The 12,157-nt window shown below is 37.1% G+C and overlaps 1 protein-coding gene across 2 annotated transcripts in view; it reads left to right on the forward strand.

Annotated features, from left to right (window-relative positions):
- The window catches only part of BNC2 (basonuclin 2), a 304,979-nt gene that overhangs the window by 10,042 nt on the left and 282,780 nt on the right, over positions 1 to 12,157 (forward strand). The window lies entirely within an intron of this gene.

The raw sequence follows: 12,157 nt of genomic DNA on the forward strand, positions 1-12,157 counted from the left end.
GTTGCGGGCCCCGCGGGGGAGCGAGGGCGAGAGCGCGCGGCGGGGAGCCACCCCGAAACTTTCCGGTGGGAGCGCGCGCAAGTGAGCGAGGGAAGTCCCCGGTGCCGCCCTGCGAGACGCGTCTTGCTTTTTCCAAGCCTGCAGCAGACCCACCCCACGCGAAGAGTTCCTTGGAGGCTGTCACCCCCGCGGCACGCGGGAGCCCCGGCTCCGAGACTGGGGTTTGAAGTTGATGGCCCTTGTCAGGAGACGGACACCGTTCCGCCGAGGGGGGGGGGGCTGGATCCTGCAGCCGCTTTCTTTTTAAAAACCCCCGGGTTGTGTGAGTTCACACAAATTAAATACTGCGAGCTGGATTTTTAAAATTGTTGATCCTAAAGGAAAGAAAACACTTGCCAGGCTGTAAACTGCTACCAGTTTAGAAGAACATCTGCAAGAGATAATACACACAGCCAAGGTTTTGCAGTATTTAGCTGGAGAACAGTTTTTATCACACAGTTGTAGATAGGATAAATGTGTTTGAATAAGGTGCGTTTTGACATATCCTGTAGAGGGACCCTGATTACTGCTGATACAGTAAGCTGGGATTTAAATGCAATCAACATAAACCCAATAAGCAACTCTTGATGTGCAGTTTCCCATTCTTGCAAGTGAGAAGTTCATTCCACCCAGAGATGCCCCTTGTCACTGCAGAGTGCTTTCAGAGGTGTTTTTCTGTGACACATCCCTGCCTGGGTGACTCTTTTATGATTGGAAGAGAGTGTGCTTTCACTAACCTTACTACCAAATAACTTGTGCCACGCTTTAAAAATTAGATGTCACCTTCAGGGTTTTCCTTGAGTTAGTGGAGGGGTGTGTGTGTGTGTGTGTGTTGGAAGGGAAGATTGGTGTAGGTCTCCCTCTAGCTAGAAAAGAGTTAATAAAACCAGATAGAGATAATGATCAATTGATAAATGGCTATTGAACCACATAGATGGTGTTAGATTGCTTCTTTGGCACTAGCCCATTTCCAAGTAGATTTGAATCTAAGGAGACTTTAAGTCCTGGAAAACATTTTAGCTAAAAAACAAATAAAAGTAAATGTAAATGATGGCTCAGAATTAGGAAAATTTATGAAGTCTTTGATCCAGCTGTCAGACTGTGTAGGTATATAAAGATCTATTTTGCGTGTACCTGAGTGCATGTGTGTAATAGTGAGACCAGTGACTATATGAAGTGAAAAGAAATGTTGGGAAGTAATTTATGCTTAATGAATGCTATGTTAACTGTGCACTGTTAATTATACTATTTATTAAACAGTGGTACAGTAAAGAGAAATCACAATTTTAAAAAATATTGTGATTTTGCTATTTTTTTAAATGTGTTTCTTTCAGTGTTTTGGTTTTGATGTAGTTAGTGATCATCCTTACTGCCCTTTTCTCTGTCATGCTTACTAAATGTTTACCTTTTGTGCATTTTTGGAAAGCATGTAAAAGAGAGTATGAGTTTACGTGTTGTTATTTTCTCTTGTAGATGACATTTTAATTTGTCTAAATATTGTGTAAACTTAAGTTCAAGCTGTGTGTAAAAGTATGTGTGCTGTATATGTTTAATATGTTTGTTTTCCTTACCTATAGTTCATCAGCAGTGCTGATTCAGCACGTGAGAGAGACAGACAGACTTACTGAAATGATATCTCTGATATCTCTTCAAGCCAACAGTTTCAAGTAATATTAGTGTCAATATACACCTTAAATCAGCTTTTGTTATAGCTGAGAGTTTGTACCATTAATCAGGTATGCAGAATTCTGTATATCTATTTGTAAGGCATAAAGAGTGTTTTCTAGATTAAGATTATTTTAATTTCTAAATAACATTTATTTAGTTTATGAGATAAATACAATTTATTAGGCACATTTTTCTTTTAAAGTTTTTTTTAATACGATAAAAACTGTAGTATTTCTCTGAACATTTCTTTAAACATGAGAAAGGACTGACTAATGGGCTACTACTACAAAAGGTTTCAAAACTGAGTTATAGTGAATTTACCACCCATATTTAACTACAGAAAAACTTGTGGCAGATATCTCATGAATAATGAAATTTAGTAATGTAGTTTTGTGTAGGGAGATAAAAAATCTTTGTCTTTTGTTTCATATGAGCAAAGTTGTATCTGCTTAGATGTAAATCCTTCTAATACTAACAAAAAGACATCACAGCCCAAGGCCAATTTAGATTTAGTGGGATTAAGTACGTTCCCCTAAAGTTTGAGATAAAACTATTCGACTGCATTTTCCTGCCTCTCTACATTTTTTTCCTCCTATGCCGAGGTTTTATTTTCTTATAATATATCATTTGTTTGTAAATAGACAAACATAGACGAATATTTGAGAACCTTAAAAGATGCAACTCTTGACTTTTGTAAAGGGAGTTCTTCTTTGGGTCACTTTGGTCAGTGATAGGTGAAGAATGAACCATATTTTGCTTATTTTAATCTCATGAGGTATTGTTAAAAGCAAAAAATAAGACCTTCTTTTGGAAGTTTTTTTTTTAAATCACTCCCTTTAAAAGATAATGTTTCCATTTTTATAAATATTTTGTGCATTAGAGAGAATAGCAAAAAATTCTTGTATCTATCTCAAGGGATGGAATAGTCTAATCTATTTAAAAAATCTTTTCAGAAACGAAACCATACAGGTAAATGGCTATAGCCCACATTTCACATGTGACTACCTTTTATTCTTGGTGAGGTATATTTAACCTGTTTCAAATAAAATGTAGATCCTTTAATAAGATCTCTTCTCAGACTCGAGTGAAATACTAAGTTAGAATTATAAATGACTCTGTGCATCATTATGTAGTAATTTAGGATTCACCCAATGATGTAACAAAATTAACAACATAATTTCATTGTGAAACTGTGTCTTATTAAAGAACAACTGTCTGACATTCTCTTACAGTTGCTTTATTTAACTTCATGCAAATATTATTAGTAGTGACATTTTTCTGTTGTGCATTAGATTCTCTCATTAGCATGATGTGTTAGTTATCACCAGAGAAATCATTTCCTAGATAGGTAAGGGGCAAACCAAGAAAGCTAAAAATTAAATCAATGATTTACGTTAATACCAGAGTATCTGCTCACCACAGATATGACAGAGTAAAGCAAACTTTCTTACTAATATAAAAAACTAGCACCTTTCAGAAAAACAATAAATACTATAAGATATATATAGACATAGATATATAAACATTGGTGGAATACATTTAAAAACATGCAAAATATGAATTTTCTCTGCAAGGTCTTTTAGTTCTTTCTGTTCATACAGGCAAACAGTCTCAGTTTATGGAATCTATAATTTAAAATGAAAATGGTTTTTTCCAACTTCTTACCCTTCCCAAATTTGAATATTTATTCACCAACAACTTACAAAGCTTATATATGATATTTATGAGTCAAATGCCTAATTGTATATTGCAGTTTGATTCTTCTTTATACTTCATACAATATATTTTTATTCTAAACCCTGTTCCAATCAGATAGACATCCCTTTTAACATAGGATGTATATTCTTATTTAATCAAAGCCTTGAGTAAAGCAGTTGCTAGTTAATGGTCTTTGAAAATGACTCTCATTGCTAGACATCAACCATCCTTAGTTTCTTTCTGCAGTTTTCTCCCTATTCACCCCCCTCCTTACGGTTAGCTTGTCTTGGTTATCTGTTCTTACTAAAAAAGAACTAAGTTGACTAAACGTATGGTTTTTATGTTCAAATAAATATTTACATTAAGAGGCATACCATTTTAGCCTGTTGAATTACTGGACTGCAACCTCCAATTTAGGTTCCCTCTAAATTTGAGTGGTAGTACGTTTTTTGTTGAAGTTTGAACGTTAGACACATATTCAGATCTTCTTCTTAACGTCTTTTCTGATCAGGTATCACTAAAATAGGAATATCTGGGTAATTGTTACAGGACAAATCATAGCTTAGAGACAGGTACTTGGTTTTGGCCTGTACTTTGGCGGTCTATGGATAACATTCAGACTTCACTTAACAGGTACTGACTCATTTGCAATGCATTGGGAGAGCAGTAGTTTATGTATGTGGCATTCTATGTCCGTGTAACTGTGCATTTTAGCCTGCAAATAAAGCATGCACAAACATATTCTCTCAGATGTGGATGTTGTATATGTTAAAAACCTGTGCACAGGTTTCAAGTTTATTTTCAACACCATCCATTTAAATGAACTTGAACATAGTAGGCGATCATTTTGAAATGATTGGATTTTCTCACCTTTCTGTCATCTGCATACAGGTCCATTGTGTTTGTATAATTTGTAAAAAAAAAATAAAATAAAAGCCTTTTGCTAAGGTGAGTGAAGTAACTGCAGTTGGAAAATAAATCCCTAAGGGCGCAGATATCTATAATTGTAGGTATTTTTTATAATTATACTTATGAGTGTATATTCACATTCACTGATAAATCCAATTATTCATGCGTAGTTTTATGGAAATCTGATTAATGCAGTGACAGGACAGATTTGGGCTACCACAGCAGCACATCCTCCCACTCCTGTGTCAGGGTTAAGAGCCGCGGCAAATCCTCCCTAACTAATTAGATGCTGAGTAAGGCATCTCTGAGAAGTTGGGGCAAAAGTGAAGGGGTCACAGCCAAGGCAGGATTGCAAGGACTCCAGTGATAGGGAAAGCATTCGAGTTTGCCAGGTCGTGGTGACACAGGGAGCTGATGCCGAAAGGAACAGTCCGTTACAGATAGTGAGCTGGCGTCATCCACTTCAGTGAAAAACACAAATCCTCGTGCTTCTCTCTCTCCGCCTTGAATGCATTACACACTTGCGCTTGCACGGAGTTACAGTGAGCATCTGCAAAGCTTTTGAGGGGATTTTCCTTACAAACATGAATAGCTAATGATTCTGTGCAGACCAAGAGGTATTTTCTGAACTTGGCACTCTGAGTTAGAACATATATCAAAAGGAAAGAGGACAAGAAATTGGAGTTTGTTATTACCTGGTGTCCATAATTTGAAACACAGTATTTGAATTGATCTAGGTATTAACTCCTTTTTCTCCACAGGATACTGTCAGAGAACTTGGTGGTCGTAGAGAAAATAGATGGAATCCTGGGCTGACTTTCTTAGTGAGAGGAATTTTTCCTGGGACTCCCTGCTTGTTATTGTCGAAAGGACATGGACTATAATGGTTCCAAGATTTCCTTTCACGTGAGCTTTGGAGCCTGGCTTGTTAGGCATATAGAAAGAATTCTTCATGTGAAAATCCTTTTACCTTTGGGGGTATGTTCTTGGGGTCTCTTTGTGGTGCTGTTCAATGACCACCCTTCTCTAGGCCTTAGAAGATTGTTTGGGGGTCTTAGGGAATGATTGGTCTCACCCATCTGCCAAAGCTGATGCCACTTTTATTTCCAGGAAAGCAGCTGGCTTCCACATTTTGCTAGGTGATGCTCATCTACTGAAGGACTGGGGAAAGGGGGAGAAAGAGAGTCAAAGACCCTTTCAAGGAACTTTGACATCTATTTTTAAGCTTTAGAGAAATAAAGGAAAAGAGACATAATTCAGGAATAACAGCTTTTTTTAATCCTGACATATAAGCAAAACACTGTGTAACAGAGGGAATTTTTTCCTACAAGAAAAACGAGTGAACATGTAGGAAAAATGAGAAGAAAAAAAAAATATTCTGAACAGCTCAAGCTCTAAGAAGTTTTAATACGTGCAGATGACATTCCCAAAGTGATGCCTGGAGCCATGACATTCAGGGTACCCGCATTTCCTTGTTGAGCATGACCTGTACCGCCATCTCCCCAGGTTTGAGAGAAAGTTTAGAGAATAGGAAAAATAAAAGTATTGATCCTTTTTTAATTTGTACGTTCCCTGTAGGAAGTCTCGCAAATTTCACAGTGTACACTCAAACCCTCAGGTGAAAAATTTATGACTGGAGTTCATCTGGGTGAAGACAGTGTGCAGTGTCATTCTGTTCAAATGCCGTATGTAGCATTTCATGCCACAAAGTGCAGAGATCAGTAGAAGAGAGGCATCGTTATATCTTTTCTTCATTCACAGAGCTTTCCTGAATGGAAATGCCAGTGGAAAAACGCATTACTCAAACTGGCTGGTTTAGAAACCCGATTCTCAGCTTATTAATCATCATTCCAATTAAAAAAAAGAATCGATCCTTTAACAACAAAATAATATCCTTTTGTTTTCTTTAATTAAGCCCATCAGTTTTTCATTTCTCTCTGTAAAGAAAATGAAAATAATCTTGAACAGTAGGAAGTTACTCATTGAAACAACTGATTCTCTTGAGCACATCTGACATCTTATTTACTCAATACTTTTGAACTGTAATGTTATTTTGCTACTGTCTTTAGGGTTTATGTGTCATTGAAGGGGGTTGATTTATAAATCTCATTCCTGTTTGGTTGGCAGAAATTTACTTAATGACCTAAATACAAGGTTAGTCTGTTCTTTCTTTCTATTTCCTCTCATAGGCCTAATTTCTTTCTCAGTTTATTCTCCTTTCCTCTCATTGCTCTTGTTCTGAATTCTTCCTTACTTTCACTGGCTCTTTTTACCCTAGTATAAAGGAATTGAAATGCACCTGAAAGGTAACAATAATTGGATAAAGCACCATTTTGCCAATACGTTTCTGGCAGAGGAATGGGAAAGAGGTGCCACCCTCAGGTGTGGTCTTCTATGAGTGCTGAGAGGACTCTCCTGAGTTTTGCTATAGAAGGGTTCTTTAAGTAAGGGCATGATAAAAACGTGTAACCAGGGACCCCGGCTTATCATTCAGAAGCGCTGAAAGGCTGCTCAATTTGATCCTTAGCCTGTGGAAGAAAGGACTGGGTTGAAGAGAGATTTTGCTTTTCTTTTTTGTTGTTGTTATTGTTCTTTTTTTTTGTTTTTTTAAGTAATTCTTGAACTTATCATTTTGTACAGTTAGACGGACTTCTATCTACACCAGAGCATTTCCTTAGAAGAAGGAAAAGATAAAAGAGCAGTATAATAGGTTGAAGGTATGACTCTCCCAGACAAACTGCAGCTAATAAGAGCTAACTGAAACATTTTAAAAAGGAATGGAAATGATGGCAGGACCAATATTAATGGATGATTTTATGAAATTAAAATTTAAAGAATGCAGTGTCTATAACATGTGAGGAGGATTCACTAGTGTCTTGTATTTAATAAATTTTAACTCGAATTGTCTCACAAGGCATAGAGATTGTTAAAATTGACGAGATTGAAAAATATTCTGTATGGGAAAGACGTAGCTTTCAGTATTGCACCTCCTGTGCTCTTGGGTGACTGTCATGAGTTTTTCAACTTTATTAAGGTGTCTTTTGGTTCTCTAGACAGTTCTTTAGAACGCACATTTGATGACCAGAGTGCCTGAACTGGGTGTCTGAAAAGAAAAACTTCAGGATATTGAATGTTTTGCATGACCAAAAAATAATTACTCTGAACTCACTTAACATAATATCAAAACTAAAAAATGAGAATCTCTGTGAGCAGAGTTTTAAGGATGTTTTTCCCCCTTCCATTAAAATCAAGAAAAATTTCATTGACTTGAATCAATAGGGATGGCTCTTTGGGGCACTTAATCAAGCAGAAGTAAAGAAAACTGCCCATTGCTGTGCCCTCTGTCAGTGCTGGGGGGCAGTGGACATGGCTGAGATGTAACCTGCGAGATACGGGGAATAATTATACAGTGGGCATATTCATGAGTGTGTTCCTGACTGAGAATGCCTGCAAAGGTTCTCTTTGTTGACCTCGTGTCAGAACCTAACTTGGAGTTAACCAGGCTGTCTGCTGTATTATCTAATATTGCCTTTTTAAAAAGTCTTTCTTTTTTTTAGGTATACATGTTAGAATACCAGAAAGCACCCAAACCAAAGTCCTGGTCTAGACTTTGTGGAAGGACTTATTTAAGTCTTGCTATGGAAAATATTAAAGAGTCCATGTTGCCACATGGTAGTTCATGCATTTATACATGCAAGATGCCTAGACACACAGAAAGTGTGCACCTGCTCCATTGGTTGATTGAGGACGGTCAAGTAATTTATTTCTATGAACATTGAAGATGGGCTAGTGGCTGCCTCAAATGCAATGTGTATCCATGGCTCACCCCAAAGAGGCATTCCCCAACCAAGGAATCCCACTGTAGCGATGCCTTTTACTATACGGCCTTCTTTTTCTCCTTAAGCATAGCTTGTTGGTGTTCGGTGTTATTCACTGAGAAATAGCATGATTGTTTCTTATTTTGTGAATTGCCATTTTCAACAAGTGGGAAACTACAGTCTTCTTTTAATAAGTTAGAATTAAGCTGGAATAGAGACACTAAGATGAGATGTTCTGACTCAGACTTCAAATGTCTCATAATTTCCCTTTCTAGCTACTCTTCTTTGTTCCCTTGGACAATTTTGGAAGGTAATCATGGGACTGAATAGATCTTAAAATATGTTGCCAGTCCTATTGTCTACTAAACTGAGTTCATTGTGGAGAAGGGTTTTTCCACTTTTATTTTAGTTTTGACATTTACTATAAAGTCAGTAGGAAGGGATAGGAAGAATTCGAAGTCCAACATCTGGGAGAACTTGTTTCAGTAGCCAGCCGGAAAGCCAGAGCCCTGGCCTCGTACAGGTGAGGTGTGTTATGGGAATAGGGGCCTTGTGCATTTAATGAGCCCCGCCTGCCTGTCAGCTTGGTTTTTCATGCCCCATTGTTGTTCAAATAAGAAAAAGAGAGTGTTCACAGCCTGTGGTGAGATTAGAGTAATGAAAATGAAGTGTTAATCTGTTGATAGGAAGCACATCCCATATCCTGCATCCCGGGCCACATTCATGCGTGTATAATATATTCCAGGTTTTCTTGCGACCAGAGAAGCTTGAATGTTCATTATATTAAAAACACCCTTTTAGTAAAAGTGAGAAGTTGGTTGTTTTAACTTGTGTAAATAGTTATTTAAAATAATTTCTGAATAAACCAACTGCTGCCTGCCTTCTGAGTATTCTGATAATCCACTCTCCTATATATGCCAGTAGTCCTGTACTTTTGATCTTTTTTTTTTTTAAACAAATGCAGAATACTGAAATGAGCCTCAACATAAGCCTACTTTGAGGTATTCTTTTGTAGAAATCAGTCATTAATAGAAAGGAGTTAAGTGAGAGCAATACCTTTCTCCCCATAGAACACAGATGAAATAAAATTAAACAATCATTATCTCATGCTCTATTTTTCATCTTAAAATAAAAAGAATGCAAGCAAAAATAACAAAACCATGAGTTTTCTAGAGCTGCTTTACATATTTGCAGTCAGCTGTCATGATGTGAACCTGAGGAGACTAGCTTAAAGCTTTGGTCATCATTGGAGGGAATTGATTGTGTTTTTCACAAAATTTCCTTTCTAAAATGGTACAGAAGGTAAATCAACGTGGATTATATACTTTTCCTAGAATGCATGTTTTAATTTTTGCTTTTTTTGAAATTTTACTCAGTAATTATTTGAGAAGTTTTTTTCCCCCCTAAAGCTATACATTTACAAAAGAAGGAAAATTAGTTTTAGATTACAGCAAGATCTTTTAAAGAAAATGATATGAACATGGGTTTAGGGCCCTTTGTAGGCGGCTATCCTTTAAGATAATCTCTTTAAGAAGCATCTTAATAAATGGTTTGAAGAAAAGTATAAAAGGAACGGGGAGAAGCAGATTAATAACTGAGTTCCAGGTGTCTATTTCTAATTGCACAAACTTCAATCATAATGGAAATTAGAGAAAAATGTTTCTCATAATGAATATGTCATACTGTCATTCATATGTCGGGCCTAAGACTACATTTATGGAGCCTCAGACTCATGGTATTTTCTCTTTTCCTATTCATCTAGGAGTTAAGGAATGCAGTATGATCATTATGATTTTGTGAACTGTTTACTTAAAGTTGTTCAAGTTGTTAAGAATCAAGAGAACTTGGGGATTAGAGTCTGATTGTGAAGTAAATTTGGCATATGTTCAAGGATTACTTTCTTTAGGTAAAAATGGAAGAAAAGTGCTTCCTTTAGGAAGGAAACACCTAATTAAAAAAAAAAATCTTTCAAGCATGTGGTCCAATGATGAAACATAATTAAAAAACACTGTACTATAGTTGATCTAAATTTTACTCTAATTAGTTGGTATGTGACTGGGCATAGCCTACTTAGTACAATTTGCATGATATCTACGCATTTTTTTACTATAGCAATACATCGGAAATAGCCGGTTTTTAATATAGTTGACTGAAAGTAGAAGGATATTTTCTTTCCTCTGCCAGATAGGATATTTTTCATTTGTTTATAAAATCCACTAACAGCAGGTAGAAGTGTTATGTTATTGGAGTTGGTTGGAAATAATGAAATGTAAAAGGTTTTCTCCTTGCACTTGCTGTTATTTAAAAAAAAAATTAGCAAAGAGAAGTGCATGATGACTTTGTCATAGACATCTGCTTTTAAGGAATAATCATTTAAAAAAAAAATTTGCCATGACTTTTTGGATCATTTGAATCCATTCTAATGTCAGTTGGTGGCATACATGTGGAGCCAGTAAAGATGAGCTTTTGCTATGATAATATTCATGCATCTTAAACATTGACTGTTAAAATGTACCTTGAAGACATATCCTATTTTTGTATTAGGGTTCGTTTTCACTTAAGTACATGATAGTTTTAAAAAGGAAGTGCAGAAGTGTTGACATGTGAAGGAACAAAAATCTGAGTAATAGGTTGACATGAGCATCGTTTTTGGACTGCAGAGAAGAATGTGACTGATTGAAAAACTAGTGTGTTCGGAAATACTACACAACATCCATGAGGGCACCTGATCTCAAACCTGGCAAAGTGGGGACCAAAAGGAGACCCAAACATTACCTGTACGATGACCACTTGTATAACCTAAATATACCTAATTCTGAACTATACCCCACATCTTTTTTTTTTTGAGTTGGAGTCTCACTCTGTCGCCCAGACTGGAGTGCAGTGGCCGCTCCTTGCCACTGCATCCTCGACCTGCTGGGCTTCGGCAATCCTTCCGCCTCAGCCTTCCAAGTAGCTGGAACTACAGGCGCGTGCTACCACGCCCGGCTAATTTTTTGATTTATGGTAGAGATGAGGTCTCGCCCAGTTGCCCAGGCGGGTCTCGAACCCACGGCCTCAGGCAGTCCACTCACCTCAGCCTCCCAAGGCATGGGATTACAGGCTGAGCCACCGAGCCTGGCTACCCCACATCTTAAAAAAAAAAAAGAAAATCAGTGTAAAAGATTATTGAACCACCATACAAGGTTAGCTCATCAGTTCTGGATGTACCTTTTCAAAGATTTTTAAATTATGAAAATGAGCTTCCTTTGCTTTGCACTTATACTTTATTGGTAAATTATATTTTATTTATATTATTATTAATGCTTTAAGAGTCTAGGTCTTGTTGTGTTGCTCAGGCTGGACTCAGACTCCTGGGCTTAAGCTGTCCTCTTGTCTTGGCCTCTCAAAGTGCTGGGGTTATAGACGTGAACCCAACTGAACAATTATATTTTAAAATAAAATCTACCCATTGTCTTACATTCTGTGAACTTGTGAAATGTGTATTTTAAAACCTCTGTTCTGAGAGCACCCGTTTCTTTTTCTTCCATAAACTCTATAAACTCTTTTTGGAGTGGTATGACAGTTTGAAGATGAGGAGCTACCTAAAAGGGCCATGTGGATGTAGCAAAAATTAGATGAGTGGATGAGTCTGGTGACTGTAGTAGACCAGAAAGTGCATGTCTCAACCCCAGCATGGTAGCTGCTCCTTTATTCCAGCCAGTTGTCACCAGGTGGGAATGCAGGCCCAATGTTGCCAGAGCCTCCTCCTCTTCTTCTTCTTCTTCTTCTTTTTAATGATAAGCCAGACATCCAGATTTTTATGTGAAATCTCCTGATTTTGAAATCTTGGCAGCCTATTCAAATATTTTAAAAACTGTGTGGTCCAAACAAAACTCATCTGCAGGCTATATTCAGCCCTCTGGCTGCCAGATAGAAACCTCTGTTTTAGATAATATTTTAATGGATGAAGATAATAGTTTCATTGCATGTGAAATCAGTCATCTTGGGAAATCCCCATTGGGATGAGCTGAATTCTTCACTTT

The sequence above is a fragment of the Carlito syrichta genome, unplaced genomic scaffold (assembly GCF_000164805.1).
Source record: "Carlito syrichta isolate Samal-C Ts95f unplaced genomic scaffold, Tarsius_syrichta-2.0.1 Scaffold107889, whole genome shotgun sequence".
Taxonomy (NCBI): Eukaryota; Metazoa; Chordata; class Mammalia; order Primates; family Tarsiidae; genus Carlito; species Carlito syrichta.